Below are 12,231 nucleotides of genomic sequence, written 5' to 3'. Positions count from 1 at the left end.
ATTGTACTGAAATTATCTTTATGCCAGAAATGACCATGGGAACTGTTGTCATTGAACTGGAGTGCCTGCATTCATGGGGAATTTAGAGTCGTGGGGTGAGAGGGGTAAACCGAAGCTCTGAGTCACAGGCGAGGACATGATGATGGGCAGCAGAGCCAGATGTGAAAAACCATAAATGTTAAAGATTTAGTTGGCTTTATTGAGTGATTCATGAGTTGGGCAGCATCTCATTTAAGAAGTAGACAGGAAGTCCAGAGAGCCACAGAAAGGGAAAGATTTTTAAAGGCAGGACAAGGAAGTCATAAACAGAAAAAAAGGATTATATTGGGTTAAGTCATCTCCCTTTGGGGACAAAAGGGTCTTACTAGGTGGCTTACCTCATCTTCCCCTGGGGGATAGTAAAGGCCTGTGTGAGAATGGCCTCATTAGTCCTGACCAGAAAATTCCTGACTGACTGGTCAAGACTACAATTGTTGGGTGGGAGGTTGGGTAGGGGTTGAAGCTCCAGTGAGTTTCTGGATTAAGCCCTGGTTTGGTGGTGTGGCCTGGCATAAGTGGCTCTATTTGGGGCCTGTGGTTTTCATGTTAACACAGACAATTCAGTAATCAGAATAATCTGACCAGCAATGTCTTTGGTGTTGGTCGTGGTGCCCCTAGAGATGAAATAATTGGGCACTTCCTAAAGTCTTAATTTGTACAAATGGAAAAGCTCTACATCTGTTGAACAGAAATCTGAGCTGAGACACCACAGTAGACTATTACATCCAGGTCCCAGGCTTGAATAGTTTATGTCCAGCCCAGGGATGGGCCTCCAGGGACATAGGAAAGACCCATGGGGTTCAGAGTTGGAGGAAGCACCCCTCCTAGGTTAGGCAAATGCAGGATCGGCCCCCACGCGGTCCTGAGAGCAATCCTTTAATTCTGTGCCTGACCCTGGCCCCAACCAACAAAGGCCCTTGCAGGACAGAGAGGCCCAGCCCTCTGTAGGAAGAATCTGCTGCACAGCAAACATTTATATTGTAAATCTTCTTCTGAAAGGCCTTGTCGCCATTCACCAGAGTGATTGAGTATTGAGCAAAGGTAAACAACCAGACTGGCTCTAACTGGAAATGGTTTTCTGGAGCTAAAACACCACTATGCTCCACTAGTCAGAATAGGGGCTTATGAAGAGTGGGTAATTCAGTTTTGATGTAAATCCATTTCTCAGTGGACTCGGTGGGTCCCCAGCCCAGGCTTTGGTGATTTCCCCAGCTTGGAATGCATAATTGAAACACACATACTCAGCAAGGGGCCAGCTTCCCAAGTTGTTTCTTCCATCTTTCATGTTATGACATCTCTCCACTCCACAGGACGTCATGCTGATCCATTATTTTGGATATTATTTCCTGGTGAACAGAAAGAAGCAACCACTGAAAGAGAATGTTTTTCACATTGCTGCATGTCTTGCAAGCAGAGGCACTGACTGCCTTTATTCTGAACTATCTTTTCAAGGAAGTGTGTATAGTGACTAGCCTTGAAGGTAACAGAGAGTGTCTCCCTCCAAAGCAGAGGTGAGACATGCTTACAGTGTCATATGAAAATGATACTGTCCTCTTTGGGAGCAGAGAACAGACATCCTTACTGCCTGTTATAAAAGATTCAGGTTCCCTAAGCTCCGGATTCTTCTCCTGTAATGGAACTCACTCCATGCCCAGGTATCATAGGATCCTCTGTGTGTTGCCTTGTAGGAACTTGAGCTTGGGGAACTGGTATAAGAAATGCTGATATTCTAGGGAGTTCCCGTCGTGCAGTGGTTAGCGAATCCGACTAGGAACCATGAGGCTGCGGGTTCGGTCCCTGCCCTTGCTCAGTGGGTTAAGGATCCGGCGTGGCTGTGAGCTGTGGTGTAGGTTGCAGACACGGCTCAGATCCTGCATTGCTGTGGCTCTGGCATAGGCCAGTGGCTACAGCTCCGATTCGACCCCTAGCCTGGGAACCTACATATGCCGTGGGAGCGGCCCAAAGAAATAGCAAAAAGATAAAAAAAACAAAAAACAAACAAACAAAAAAACCTAGAAATGCTGATATTCTAGTTACTGCTACTGCTCTGAGTAAAAAAGTCCTTTGTCCTTGACCCAGGAGTCCTATATCTTCTACTAACATCCGAGAAGCTGTGGCAGGTAACTTGCTAGCTTACAAGGAGGGTAAAATCTGAACCTTCACATTTCTTGACAGGGATTACTGTAGTTACCTTGATAAGACACAAAACATGGGAAATAAATCCCACAGAAATCCAGAGGAGGACCATCACTTTGGTTGAATTTCCAGGAGACCAGTGATTTGGACTCCCTTGAGACATCCCTTCCAAGATAAAAAAAGAAAAAAGAGGCTGCTGCATTTAGCCCCTGTGATATTGTGATTTATAATAAGAAATGTGTAGTTGGTCTTTGTCTCCATTTCTGGCACAGAACTCCCAAAGACTTAGAATTTCCTAAATGATGAAAACAATGAAGGCATCCTTTGTTATGTTAATGAGGTGACTTTGGAAAGTACCTAAGGATGGGGACTGGTGCCAGGGAGCCAACAATATGTCAGCAGTGTGGGTTGACACTTTCACTCCCACCCTGACCTCCAGGGAGGGAGAGAGCCTGGCCATTGCTTTCATTAAACATGCCTCTGTAGCCACTGCCATAAAACCCCAAAGGAGAGTTCAAAGAGTTTCCAGGTTGATGAACAAGTGGAGATGCAGGAAGAGTGGTGTTTGGAGAGGACATGAAAGCTCCACACACCTTCCCCCAGACCTGCTTGGTGCATCTCTTCCATCCAGCTGTTCCTGAGTTATGACCTTTTATAATAAACCCATGAGCGAGTATGCAAAATGTTTCTCTTGCGTTCTGTGAGCTGCCCTAGCAAATTAGTCAAACACAAGGAGGGGGTCATTGGAACCTCCAGTTTATAGCTGATCTCACAACACACCCATAGTGATACACTGGTGGGTCTTGAGGGTGAAGACAGGCATTGTACTACTTTAAATCAGAACAACCAGCTTGAAATCATTACCAGACCACATTGATGGTTAATTTTGTGTCAACCTGGTAGGGCCACAGGACCCAGGTATTTGGCCAAACATTCTTCTGGATGTTTTTGTGAGGGAAGTTTTTGGATAAGGCTCACATTTAAAACAGCCTACTTTGAGTGAAGTAGATTGTCCTCCATAAGGTGGGTGGGACTTATCTGATCAGTTGAAGAAGACCTGAATAAGACAAAGACTGAGTTTCCCTAATCAGAATGGAATTCTCCATCCTGATGGCCTTTGGTCTTAAACTGCAATATTATCATGTCCCAGGTCTCCAGCCTGCCAGTAGATTTTGAACTTGCCAACCTCCATAATCATGTAAGTCAAATCCTTAAAGTCAGCCTCTCTCCCTCCCTCTCTCTCTCTACATATATATATATGATACAAAATTAACCATCATATATATATATACACACACACACACATATATATATACATATATATAGAGAGAGAGATAGGTATAGTGTGTGTATTTACATTACGCGCGCACACACACACACACACACACACCTCCCATTGACTCTGTTTCTCTGGAGAACACTAATAATATACACATAGTGAATTATGAATTAATTTTACATAATTTTTATAATTATCTTGTGAAATGTAAAAGCATTTCTGTTTTAAATTTTAATTTGTTAAGTAAACATTCTTTTTAATTACACCATACACACAGACATAGAGAATAAACTAGTGGTTACCATAGGGAGAGAAAATGGGAGAGGGGCAAGTTAGGCATAGGAGATTTAGAGGCACAGACTGCCATGTATAACGTATAAGCTACAAGGATATGTTGTACAACATAGGGAATGTAGTCAATATTTTCTGATAACTATAAGTGGAGTGTAACCTTTAAAAACTGTGAAATCACTATGTTGTACACCAGGAACTTATATAATACTGTACAGCGACTGTATTTCAGTTAAAAAGGAATTAACCAACACAGTTGACCCTTGGACAACATGGGTTTGAACTTCATGGGCCCACTTATATGTGGACTTTTTCCAGCATGCACCTCAGTACAGTACTATGCAATACACAGCTAGTGGAATCCATGAACATGGGAACACAGACACAAAGGGCTTGCTGTAAAATTATACAGATTTTTGACTGTGCAGGGGGTTGGCACCATAATCCCACATTTTCAAGATCTATTTTATTTATTTATTTATTCATTTATTTATTTATTTTTGTCTTTTAGGGCTGCACCCAAGGCATATGGAGGTTCCCAGGCTAGGGGTCGAATTGGAGCTAGAGCTGCTGGCCTACACCAGAGCCACAGCAATGCCAGATCCGAGCCGTGGCAGTGACCTACACCACAGCTCATGGCAACGCCAGATCCTTAACCCACTGAGTGAGGCCAGGGAGCGAAACTGTGTCCTGATGGATACTAGCTGGGTGCGATAACCACTGAGCCACGAGCGGAACTCCAATTGTATTTTATAGTCTTCTACCCTCCCTCTAGCTTACTCTGCTCCAGCCATGCTAGCCTCCTTCCTCTTCCTCAAACATGCCTCAGGGACTCTGAATTTGCTGTTCTTTCTCCTGGAAATAATTTTTCCTTAAATACCTGCATAATTTGCTCCCTTGCCTTCTACATGTCTTCACTCAAAAGTGCCCACAGGGGGACTTCTCCTACCCTCACTCTTCCAAAATGACAATCTGGCTCCTTGGTGTCGGCAAAGACCAGATTCATGCACAACCAACTGCATTCTGTCAACTGCATTTCTAAAGATGGGGAAAGATAGGAAGAGTAAATAATCACGAAATTTTATAAAATCAAAGAGAAAAGATTGGCCAGAAATGCAGATTTGAATCTAAATCATTGCATTTCCAGGTCTCAATCTTTGTATCATGGTTATTTTAGAATTTGAAGGATTCTAAAAATGTTAATAATAGACATACACAGATAACTTGTGTAGAACCACATTATATTTCTGGTCAAAGACTTCTCCACTTAGAGAATGTTAATTTTCTCTGATGAAGAAAGTGATACATGCTTGTCATAAAAACCTGAAGTTACAGAAAACATAAGTGAGGAGAATCAAAATCATTCATAATCCAATTATCTAGATATAAGCAATACTGAAGTTTTAATCATTTACCTTTTGGGCTCATTTATGTGCATACATAATATATACGTACTTTGCTGCTGGGGGTGCTTTTAGGGCCGCACCCACGACATATGGAGGTTCCCAGGCTAGGGGTTAAATCAGAGCTGCAGCCGCCAGCCTATGCCACAGCCACAGCAATGCCAGATCTGAGCCGCATCTGCGACCTACACCACAGCTCACGGCAACACCGGATCCTTAACCCACTGAGCAAGGCCAGGATCAAACCTGTGTCCTCATGGTTCCTAGTCAGATTCGTTTTCTCTGAGCCATGATGGGAACTCTCAATATATACGTACTTTTAAAAAATACATTTTATATGGTTTTGATACTCTTTTTTAAAAAATTAACCTATTTTCCTAGACTCATTAACGTTCTTCACAAGTGGAATTTTTTTTCCTGACTACATGGAACGTAATATTCTGTAATATGACTGGGCCGCAATTTATCTAATCAGACCTTTATTTCAGGACATTTTCCTTTCATGTTTTCAGCATAATTAATAACAATAAAGTGAATATATTCATTCATAAATATTTGACATGAGCCTCTTTTAATATTTTGATGTGAACCTTGCCTTTCAACTTTAAGCTTGTGCTACACATCCTCAAATTGCTACCTGAAAAGGGAAAAATTCCTTCAATTTGATCAGTTTAGGACTGTAGAGATATTGACTAAATTGCTTTTCCTTTCTTGCTCTTCCTTCCTTTCTATCCCTTTCTCCCTCCTCCCTTCCTTCCTTCTTCTTTCTTTTTCTTTGTTTCTATCTTTCATAGATATTCTAAGCCTCGGTTTTGCTTTTCCTTCTTCTGACTGCATCTCAGAAACAGAATCTGAGCACCAAGAATGCCTTAGAGGCTTTCTGGTCTAATTTCCTGCTGCTGCCAGTGAGAGAGGCACAGAGGGGAGCCTTACCAGGGCATAGTGAATGATGGGGTGTCCTTAGGGGTGCCAGATTCAGCCAATGAAAGTATAGGATGCCTACTTTATTTGAATTTCAGATAACCATTAAGTAATTGTTTAATCTAAGTATGTTCCAAACTATTAAATGGTTAAAAAGGGAATCTGCATTGTTTATCTGTATTTGTCCACCCACCTAGGCCTCCTGTGAACCCAGGCCTCCTGCCGCCTTGGGCACTGCACTTCTTACCACTCAGTACTGTGCTGGGGTCCACGGCCCCACAGGGACTACAGAAAACATGACTTATAACCTGAAAAGTCTGGTTCCATTAAGCACTGGTGGGGTAAGTCACCTGGTTTCTGTGTTTCTATGGCCATCTTGACAGGGGTACTGTGGCTTCCTGCCCCTGGGATGTAAAATATATCATGAAACCCTTTCAAGGGAACTTGGCTGTGCAGTGGCAGTGCTGTCCAGGTGCAGGCAGCCCTGGCTCCCCGACCCTGAGTGACCCCCTCCGCCGGAGTCTACAGCGGGGAAAAGGAACCATTCTGAGGAGTGGCATCTGCAGCAGAGTTTATTTGTTGTTGTCTTTTTAAATTGAAGTACAGTTGATTTACAGAGTTTTGGGTGTACCGCAAAGTAATGCAGTTATACATGTATATATCATATACATACATTCTTCTTCAGATTTTTTTCCAGTATAGGTTACTACAAGAAAGTGAAGGTACTTCCCTGTGCTCTACGCGGCAGAGTTTTAAGTGCAGTGAAGTCGGTGCACGTACATCTTCATCTTTCTGGGCATCTTCCGTGCTGGGGGTAGACTGAGAGCTGCTTCCCCCTCACTGTGTGGCGCCCACTCCAGGGTGGCGGCTTTGCCAACAATTCTATTGCAATAGCCATTTTCAGAGTAACAGCAGAGCCACAGTGAATAATTAATCTAAACACACAACAAGGAGTTCCCTTGTTTCGAAATGGGTTAGGGATCTGGCATTGTCACGGCAGCAGCTTGGGTCATTGCTAGGGTGACGGTTCAGTCCCTGGCCTGGGAACTTCCACATGCCCATGCCACAGGCACGGCCAAAAAAATTTCAAAAACTATATAAATACTACGGTACATCTGGATTTCAGCAGACCACTCAGCAGTCAGATAGTGAGATGAAATCCAGTCATGGTGTTTGGCATTGGAACAGGCCAGAGGATGTCCTGAGTGACCTTGTACTTGAGGAGACTTGGCACCAAGATCCCACAACATTGTGTGTGTGTGTGTGTGTGTGTGTAGGGTATATATGTGTACCTTTCAAAAGTATTCATAATCTGGAAAACACTAAATATGGAAAAGTATGAGGGGGGAGTTCCCATTGTGGCGCAGCAGAAAGGAATCCAACTAGGATCCACGAGGATATGGGTTTGATCCCTGGCCTCCTCGGTGGGTCGCAATCCAGCATTGCCGTGAGCTGTGGTGCAGGTCGCAGACACGGCTCAGGTCCCATGTTGCTATGGCTGTGGTGTAGGCCGGCAGCTGCAGCTCCAATTTGACCCCCAGCCTGGGAACTTCCATATCCCACAGGTTCAGCTCTAAACAGCAAAAAAAAAAAAAAAAAAAAAAAAAAAAAAAAAAAAGGTAAAGAAAAGAGAAGTATGATGAAAATTTGCTCATTTTCTCACCCCTCATCCATATCATATTTTGAATTACTTAACTCCATTATTTTATGTAGCCGTTTTTAACTTTATTTTTATATAGTTGTAATCCCCATTACATATGTCATAACCTATGCTGGATTTTTACATTACCTTATTTTTTAAGTGTCTTTCCATCTGATTAGTGAGCATTTTTCTGATTGCAAGTGACTTAAAGTACGGAGATAGACTCACGACAAGGATGAGGTCCTGATTTCTCTGCTGCAGCATCTGCAATGCAGTTTCCTCTTGGGCTTCATGTGTGTATGCCGGGGTGGGAGGGGGGGTGGTATCTCACAGAAGGGTGGGCTCAGCAGGCCCTGGAGCCACACAGTGGAATCTTGCAGGAGCCTTGGCCTGGCACTACCCCGAGGCTTCTGCAGAGTGAGTCAGGTGGCACACATAGCATCTGCTAGGACAAAGGCTGCAATCTCCCAGCCTCCAACATATCATGTCCCTGGGTCAGTAGCACCTAATTCAGGCCAAGGACTAGAGTCTCTGGCAGGTACAGCCTTGGTCACTTGCCTTTTCCTTTCCTCAGCTGCAAAGGAGGGTGGAAATCAGGTGGAAATGACAAGACGTATGACTTGAACCCAGCCTAAACCCAGATTGGGACTTGAACCCATGGTTTTTAAACTAGAATCACTGGGTGCAGTATCTAGCCTTACTGAAGGTTCTTTGTGCCTCAGCACAGAAGGAATTCAGCGAGAGACAAAGTGATAGGCAGAAATAGATTTCTTAAGATAAGATACTTGTGAGAGATGCAAGCAGACAGGGAAGGAGGCTCTGCCCTGAGGGTTAGATACAGTTTTATCATCCAGGAAAAGTAGGGATGGGGAAAAGACTGTCTCTTCCTCTTTCAGGCTTACATCATTATCTCCTCCTTCGTGTCCAGTAAAGGATTATTTGACCCTGTGAGTTCAAACCAGGACTAACCTGGAGCTTATTCACAACAGCAGAAGGGTGGTAACTAATGCTATAAAATATGTTAAATCATCTCAGGTTTCCATATAATGAGGGTTTCCTACTTTGGAAGGTCATCTTTCCCTTAAACTGCTGTCCTTGGTCCTAAGGATCATTATCTGGCTGAACTTGAATGTAGACCTCATTTTATCTTTCACTTAATGATCTGAGGCATATCTCATGCTTTTGGTTTTGTTTTATTTTATTTTTTTCCTAGGGCTGCACCCACGGCATATGAAAATTCCCAGGCTAGGGGATGAATGAGAACTACAGCTGCCAGCCTATGCCACAGCCACAGCAACAGGGGATCTAAGCCACATCTGTGACCTACACCATAGCTCACAGCAATGTTGGATCCTTAATCCTTAACCCACTGAGTGAGGCCAGGGATCGAACCTGAGTCCTCATGGATACTACTTGGGTTCATTACCGCTGAGCCATGACGGGAACTCCCATCATGCTTTTGGTTTAATAGTTAAGCAGGCTTGCTTCATTCTGATGGCTTTCCTGAGTGATATATTAACTTACAGTGGTCTCCCAAAATTCCCTACATTTCCCTCTCTATCCATGGTCCCCCATTGGGCCCTCTACAGCTACCTGTATAACTATCCTACTCCATCCCTATCAGAGGTATCTGGTGTGGAAAAAGGTGAACCATTCCCCAATCACAGGACAGGGTCCAGATGCTGGGCAGCTAGATTCAATGTCACATTGAACTCTGCTGCTTCGTAGTACTGCGGTGAAAAATGATGAGATGATGCTTGTAAGAGTTTAGAAACAGCCTGCCCCATAGGAAGTGAGCTGAAGGAATCTTATGGTTTGTTTGTTTATTTTTCTTTCTTGGTGGCCGCGAAGCATATGGAGTTCCCGGGCCAGATCCAAACCACAGTTGCAAACTACGCTGCAGCTGTGGCAATGCCAGATCCTTTTAACCCACTGTGCTGGGCCAGGAATTGCATCTGAGTCCTGGTGCTGCAGAAACTCCACTGATCCTGTTGTGCCACAACAGAGAACTCCAAAATCTTATGTTTTATGAGAAGGAGGAGGGGGAGTTGCTACTTAAGGAAGACCGAAGTCTACAAACCTGAAGAGTTGCCAAAACTCATATCTGTCTGCCAGTGCTGAATAGAAACGTGGAGATAGTTTTAGGTAAAGGAGAAAAGGATAGCTTCATGGCTTTACCAGGCAAAGGAGGGTCACCGCAGGCTAAAGCTCTAAAGACTGTGCCCCTCTTGGGAGAGATTAGGAGGTGGTTTTATAGTTTGGGGAGTGGAAAGTGGGACCACAGATAAGGAACAGGGTAGCGGCAAGCTTGCACTGTTTCTCAAAGCTGGTGTTTAGTGGCCTCAGGACTGGTTCTGGTGGTCCTCCTTCTTTCCAGAATGAAGAAAGCTTCATCAAGTAGTTCTTTCATTTGTTGGGGGGTTTAGTTCTGCAGAAAAGCTCAGAGATATTGTTATGTATATTCCTTAAGGAGGACCCAGGGGAGTTCCACTGTGGCTCAGTAGAAACGAATCAGACTAGGAACCATGAGGTTGTGGGTTCGATCCCTGGCCTTGCTCAGTGGGTTAAGGATTCAGCATTGCCGTGAGCTGTGCTGTAGGTCACAGACGTGACTTGGATCCCGAGTTGCTGTGACTGTGGTATAGACCAGCAGCTGTAGCTCTGATTCAACCCCTAGCCTGAGAACCGCCATATGCCGGGGATATGTCCCTAAAAAGAAGAAAAAAAATTAAAGAGATGCAAGAGGTTTTAACTAATTACAATGTATAAATTGTATAAATCTTGGAGTTCTCTTGTGGCACAGTAGGTTTAGGATCCAGCAATGTCTGCAGTGGCTTGGGTTGCTGCTGTGGCACAGGTTCAGTCCCTGGCCCAGGTAGTTCCACATGCTGCAAGCTTGACCACTAAATAAATAAATAAATAAATAAATAAATTGTATAAGTCTTATGTTCCTTATGTAAATCCTACTCAGAACAAACTAAAAGATACCAATGAGCTAATTATGGAAATTTGAACACTGAGTTTGTGTTTTATGATATCAAAAAATAATATTTAGTTGTGGTAATGGTATTATGGTAATACATTTTGTAAAGTATCTTAATATTTTAGAAAGGCATATTAAAATGGTTGTCAATGAAAGGAGATGATTCCTGATTTTTGCTTGAAACACTCAGTATAAGCTTAGGACAGGGGTGGGGATGAGGGGGTACAGATGAAACAGGTCAGTCTTGAGTTGATAGCTGCAGAGGCTGGCTTTGGGGTCCAAGGGGCTTATTATTCTGTTCTCTCATTTGCACATGTTTGAAATTTTCTTTTTCTTTTTTTTTTTTTTTTTTTTTCTGTTTATGGCTGCAACTCTGGCATATGGAAGTTCCCAGGCTAAGGGGTGAATCGGCGCTGCAGCCGCCAGCCTACACCACAGCAACAGCAACACGGGATCTGAGCCGCATCTGCAGTCTTTGCCACAGCTTGTGGTAACACTGGCCCCCTAACCCACTGGGATCAAACCTGAATCCTCATGGATACTAGTTGGCTTCTTCTTCTTCTTCTTCTTTTTTTTTTTTTTTTTTTTTTTTGGTCTTTTTAGGGCCACACCCACATATGAATATGAAGTTTCCCAGGCTAAGAGTTGAATCAGAGCTATAGCTGACAGCCTACACCACAGCCACAGCAGCATGGGATCCGAGGCGTGTCTGTGACCTACACCACAGCTCACAGCAACACTGGATCCTTAATCCACTGATCGAGGCCAGGGATCAGACCCGCATCCTCATGGATACTAGTCGGGTTCGTTAACCACTGAGCCACAATGGGAACTCCACTAGTTGGCTTCTTAACCCACTGAGCCACAATGGAAACTCTTACATGTTTGAAATTTCACATAATAAAAATTTAGACAAAGAAGAACAAGGGAACAACAAAGACCCTTGGGCATGAAACAAGTCTAAGACATGCTTCTAAAAGGAATGCAAGACCCCAGAGATGGTGCAGTTTCACATTTGGCAAGTTTGCCTTCCAGGCTCATAGGAACTCTGGGATCCAGTAATACTGGCTGATGGGCTTTATGCTACTTGAGTTTGTCCTTAAATAATCTCACTTCACACCTGCAGCACACCTAAGGGTCCTGCAAGACAGGAATTTCATTTTTATTTTTCAGTTGTGGACACTGAGGCCTCAAGCAGTTGCACAGCTTTCCTAGGGTAACATGACAAGCTGGTCTCAGCTCAGAGACTTGAATTCCCACTTTGATGCTCCTCTCATGATTCCCCATCTTTATTTCTACCCAAAGCAGCCACAGTGAGCTGTCACTTGCACTCCTGGCAGGACAGGAAGCCAGGCTGAAAGTCCCTGGTTTTTCTTTTGCAGGTGTGGCGTGTCATGCCCTCTGGGGCAAAGGTGGGCAGTGTCCCCATTACTAAGCCTCAGGGCTGCAGGCTGGCAAGGGAGGCTGCTCATGTGGGGTGGGACAATGGGCTGTGTAGGTGCCTGGGGTTGGGTGTAATTACATGAAATGTTCCTGG

This window comes from Sus scrofa, chromosome 14 (genome assembly GCF_000003025.6).
Source record: "Sus scrofa isolate TJ Tabasco breed Duroc chromosome 14, Sscrofa11.1, whole genome shotgun sequence".
NCBI lineage: Eukaryota > Metazoa > Chordata > Mammalia > Artiodactyla > Suidae > Sus > Sus scrofa.
Note: the sequence above shows the minus strand (reverse complement) of the source record.